Below are 6,401 nucleotides of genomic sequence, written 5' to 3'. Positions count from 1 at the left end.
CCAGGACTACAGCCTCGGAGATTCGGACACTCTTCTGATTTATTTTTGGTCATTTGTATAAACATCATATTTTTTCTTGTTGAGTGAAAGTTGTGTGAGTGTTTGTGTGGTTTAGTGTTTATATTTCTATCTTTTCTTTCTTTCTCTTATTTTTTTTGTTATTAAATTTTGTTAAATTTAAGATGTCTTGTTGTTGTTTGGAGTAGCCTCCGCTCATCCCGTTACAGAAGGGGGACATTATACCCCACTTTTAGAGGTGCAAATTTGTGAGGTGCAGTGTAGACCAGGAAGGTAATTAGGAAGGAGCGTAGCAGGAAGTTGATAAGTAGTATTAATGCGAGGATTAGAATGATGAACAACGTTTCTTCGTTATTTATTTGATTTCATTTGATTTATGAAGATATCCAACACAATTAGCACACTGTGGTTAATTATATTAATTGGTGATAAAAAAATTAAAAAACCGTTCCAACGGAATACAACAGATGGCTTTATTTAATTAAACCTTGAAATATCAATTGTATTGAGTATATCGTGACTCTCGGTGAAATACTCTTGTAACAGCTTAATCACACTTGTTCTCATGTAAACAATAATACTAATTATATAGTAAAACTATTCAGAGTAATATGGTGTATTAAAAAAGAGAAACAAATCTGATTTTTTAATAAAAATGATTTTATTCAAATATATAGACATATTAAAATCGAATCCACGTTGTTTGACGTCTGTAACGAGATTTTGCTTTAATGTTTTTATTTTCAATTGTTTTTTTTTTCTTTTTGAACACTGGCTTTTCTGTGATAAGAGATTCCTCGGATTCCTTCGTAGATAGATTGGCTGATGTTGTTTCAGGCTTTATCGAGTCCTCGGATTCGGTCTGAGTTGACATGTCAAGGTTCTGTGATTCCTCCGGGTGTGGTAGGGCTATCATGTTTTCAGATACATTTTCTGCCACGACTCTCTCCGCGTCTGCTTCGGAATTCGCGCGATGTGTCTCATGGAGTGTCATGAGAAGGCTGTACTTCTCGTAAGGTATCAACACAGATTTCTGCATCACGTCCACCATTTTTTCAGGAAAGGTTTCACGATTTTTAACAAGGTTGTGATGCCGAGTTGGTTTCTTTTTAAGTAACCTCCTTTTATTTTTTTTTTGGCCGTCTTTTTGTCTCCTAATACGAGGAGAAAAGATTTGTATTTTTTAAGAGCTTTTTTCTCTTCGGGATTCAGTAAAATAACACTATGGATGACGTTCGCGGCTATTTCTCCCAACACGTTTAATTGATCTCTGGTGATGGTACTTAATTTCAATTTTCTTTGTGCGGGATTTGACTGAAGCAAAAATTCTAAAAAATGTCTCAGAATGATGAACAACGTTTCTTCGTTATTTATTTCATTTCATTTGATTTATGAAGATATCCAACACAATTGAGAGATGAGAGTTGAAATAATTTAAATCACAATTTATGGGGAACAAATTTAATGAAATTTGTCCATATGTATTTCCCGAGGATATGTATTAAGTGTAATAAAGTTGAGGGAAATTAGATATTGTTGTTACAATAGATGTGAATTAAAAATACGAGGTATCAAATTTAAGATATTTCTTGGCTAATGATATCAGCAGATTGTATCACCATCACCTGTGATGTCATGGAAAATCTCATGACATCACAGGTATTTCCTTGACTTAGGACGTCAAACATTATAATCACGTGATGACTGGTATATAAAATACGATGAACCCTATTTCTGATTTATTTACGAGACTGTCCTCACGAAAGCATGACTTCCAAATTAGATTGCAGACCCCATTGCTTGGAGACAGATTCTGCAGTGTTTTCCAAGCCTACTACGTCGGAACCTGTGCCTTCTAGATTGGCTCCCGCTGCAAATTTTGTCTTGTCAACAGGCATACGAGCAACCTCAGGCGAATTCATGAATGCAGGGAGGTCAGTCCAGAACATCTCTTCACCTTTCCTACTAAACTGGAACGAATGGAAACACCCAAAGTATGCCAATTTTACCGAACGTTATGCCAGCTTTAGAGATTAGCCAAAGTTCCTCAAAGGTCCCAACAAGAAGGACTTGGCTAGAGCTGGTTTCATCTACACCGAAATAATTGGAGACAGAGTCACCTGTTTTTCGTGTGGATTGTCTCTCAAGGACTGGGAACCCTTCGATGATTCCTACAAAGAACATTTCCGTTGGTCAAAGAATTGTGTTTATGCTAACATGGTGTCAGACGGGAAAGACTATTGAGTTAAATATGTTGTAACATTATTCTTACATCCTTGTTAGAATAAAATCAAATGTAATTATTATAGTAAACAAATTTCCGTTTGACCTGGTATTTATTTCATAAGATGAAATCATTAAAATGTTATTAACCAATCAGACAAATATTCGGAAATGACAGTGTTTCCGATTTAAACTCTGTTTAGGTATAGGTATATTCATTTAGTTAAATAAACTGATCACGACAACATGTCTACTACCCAGTGCAGTCTAGAATAGGAAACGAGCGATACATTCAAGCATGTACATTGGACAATGGTGAACGTAGAGTCGACATACGGGAATGGAAATCATCGGAAAATCGACAGTTTCCAACTAAGAAAGGCATCAGTTTAAACTTGCAGCTTTTTAAAACCCTGACGCTCTCCATTGATTTGATCGACACAGCCTTAGCCAAGAAAGAAGATCTGAACTATCATATCGGTGCTAATATATTCTTAACGATCAAAGGGGAGAGTCCTTGTGTTAACATAAGAAAATATTGGAAACCGGAGAATGAAGAAAACCTCGTACCCACCAAGAAGGGGATTTGTCCCCGCCCTCTCGAATACTTAAATCTTAAATTACATCTGAGTAGCATTGAAAAAGCCGTTCCCGAACTTGAAACCATTGAACCCTGTTTTCTACAGGACGACCATCAAAACCAACTAGGGATGCTTCGATGTGCAATGTGTAATCCCTTAGAATGCCAGAACTGGTGACACGATTACAATCGAAATGTGTGGAGACATTTTCAATGTTTAAAAAAAAAAAACCTGTATGAATTGTTTATATCAATCACACCTTTTATAACATTCTCATTTTAACTTTGTTTATAAATTCGTATTAATTGTATGTATTCAAATAAATATATACATGTATCGACCACTAAAATCTTGTTATAAACCCTTGTTTGAACGAAAGGTTGTGTATCAAGCAAGTTTTTATACAAACTAGTATGATGTCTTCTACAAAGTGTCGACAATTATTATATTATGTGTTATTTAGAGTAAAACCATTGTCGATATGTTGTTCATCACTTGTGTATGCGTGAATTGGTTGGAAGACATGTGCGATTATGAAGTCAACACTCACAAATGACAATGTTTTAAACAAAATGAACATTGCTTGTGAGCGAAATATATGGAAACTTAATAATATTTATAGATGTAATAATCATATAAAATAAAACAAATAGTAATCTTCCTATTTGTTGTTATTTAATCATATGATTCAGCTAGGATATATATATATATATATATATATATATATATATATATATATATATATATATATATATATAAACGAATAAGTCCTTGGTATAGGTAACGATATAGAAAAATGTTTTCAGTAGACGATAACACAATAATCCATTTCTTTCAAATTTAATCCAGAGCGCTTTCGCCTGATCGGCTCTTCAGTGGATTTCAAATTATAACAGAAATAACAAACGTTGACGTCGTTATTATGACGTCATAAAGTAGACAACGTCACGAACAGTGTAAACAATATTTGGAGATGGCGGCAAATATTCATTACAAACACATGTAAACGTAATAAAATATGTACAAATGATATTGTTTTAAAATAAGAGGTTATTGAAATGAAAGCTAAATAATGTCAATGCAGAATAAATAATGCAATTATCGATTAAGTTTAGGTTTAAATTTTTTTATGAAATATTGTTCTTTTGCAAGTCGCAGCTGATCACTTTCCTCGCGGACTTTGTAAAATGGAAAAATTTCAAACCGGCCTCTCCCGCACATATCAAAATGTTCACTACACGGAGTGTTACGAACAGAAGGATCCCTTATCTGCTGCTTATGTACCCTCACACGGTCGGCTAGTTTGGTCCCTGTTTGGCCAATGTAATTTTCTCCGCATCCATTACAGGTCATGCAATAAATGATGTTTTTAGATTTGCAGTTCATATTAGAGTTGACTTTGAAAACTGTACCGTTTTTAAATGAAATTGTTTGTCCTGTCTGAATATAGGCGCAAGTCCCACATCGAGAATCCTCGCATTTTGAAACCCGAAAAATTTCTTTAGTCGAAGTAAATTTGGCTCTTGTAAGAAGTTTTTTAAAGTTAGGGGGTTGTCGTCTGCTGTAGATAAGATTTTTTTCCTTTATAATATCCTTTAGAATTTTTGACTGATGTAAAATCGGTAAACAATGCCTCGTGGTATCGAAAATATTATGATTTCTAGGATTGTAGGTTACGACAAACGGGATCTCTGTGGAACTGTTTCCGGGTGTTTTCTCCCTGTTGAATTTTCGTAGTTCAGAAATAGGTACTTGTTTTGCATTTCGTATGGCTTCAGCCACAAGACCGTCGGGGTATTTTTGTCTACAAAGAAATGTTTTGAGTTCCTCCAATCTTTTGTTTCTTCTTTCTTCATTTGAAACTATTGTGCATATCCTTCTGGCCATATTAAATGGAATGTTGCGTTTCGTATGAGCAGGATGACATGAATTAAAAAGAAGGTACTGGTGACTGTCTGTTTTCTTGTAAAATAAATCGGTAGAAATATTGGTATTTTCCTTAATTATTAATACGTCCAAGAAGGGGAGCTCTTTCTCATTGGTTTCGATCGTGAATTGAATGTTTTCATGCAGATCATTGAGTAACTTGTGAAAATTTAATAAATCGTCGCGTGATCTGTTCCAAAAAATAAAACAGTCGTCCAGGTAACGCTTCCATTGATTTTTTATGTAATTTGCAAAATCATCTCCAAATATTTCATGGGTTTCAGCATACATTTTTTCCTCAAGAAAGCCTAATACCAAGGTTGCATATGTTGGTGCAACTTTAGTGCCCATTGCCGTTCCTTTGATTTGTAAATAGTATTTATCGTCAAAAAAGAAATGATTGTTTTCAAGAATGAGTTGTAATCCTTCCAATATAAACTCTTTTGGAAATCTTTGGTCAATTTGGTGACCTTGCTTGTCCATCCAGAAAGAAATTGCTTCTAGCCCTAAGTTGTGCGGAATGTTCGTATAGAGACTAGTGACATCAAAGCTTACTAAAGTGGTGTTGTTTTCCACGGTTTTTGGTAAATGATTTAGAAAGTCCATATCGTCGCGGATAAAACTGGGTATTGTATTACATAGTGGTTTTAGAATGATATCAATCAGGTTACTTAGTCTTTGTGTAGGACAAGAGGGACCGGCAACTATTGGTATTAAAACTCAGACCAATAGTTGCCGGTCCCTCTTGTCCTACACAAAGACTAAGTAACCTGATTGATATCATTCTAAAACCACTATATAATACAATACCCAGTTTTATCCGCGACGATATGGACTTTCTAAATCATATACCAAAAACCGTGGAAAACAACACCACTTTAGTAAGCTTTGATGTCACTAGTCTCTATACGAACATTCCGCACAACTTAGGGCTAGAAGCAATTTCTTTCTGGATGGACAAGCAAGGTCACCAAATTGACCAAAGATTTCCAAAAGAGTTTATATTGGAAGGATTACAACTCATTCTTGAAAACAATCATTTCTTTTTTGACGATAAATACTATTTACAAATCAAAGGAACGGCAATGGGCACTAAAGTTGCACCAACATATGCAACCTTGGTATTAGGCTTTCTTGAGGAAAAAATGTATGCTGAAACCCATGAAATATTTGGAGATGATTTTGCAAATTACATAAAAAATCAATGGAAGCGTTACCTGGACGACTGTTTTATTTTTTGGAACAGATCACGCGACGATTTATTAAATTTTCACAAGTTACTCAATGATCTGCATGAAAACACTCAATTTACGATCGAAACCAATGAGAAAGAGCTCCCCTTCTTGGACGTATTAATAATTAAGGAAAATACCAATATTTCTACCGATTTATTTTACAAGAAAACAGACAGTCACCAGTACCTTCTTTTTAATTCATGTCATCCTGCTCATACGAAACGCAACATTCCATTTAATATGGCCAGAAGGATATGCACAATAGTTTCAAATGAAGAAAGAAGAAACAAAAGATTGGAGGAACTCAAAACATTTCTTTGTAGACAAAAATACCCCGACGGTCTTGTGGCTGAAGCCATACGAAATGCAAAACAAGTACCTATTTCTGAACTACGAAAATTCAACAGGGAGAAAACAC

The sequence above is a fragment of the Magallana gigas genome, chromosome 9 (assembly GCF_963853765.1).
Source record: "Magallana gigas chromosome 9, xbMagGiga1.1, whole genome shotgun sequence".
In the NCBI taxonomy this organism is placed as follows: domain Eukaryota; kingdom Metazoa; phylum Mollusca; class Bivalvia; order Ostreida; family Ostreidae; genus Magallana; species Magallana gigas.
Note: the sequence above shows the minus strand (reverse complement) of the source record.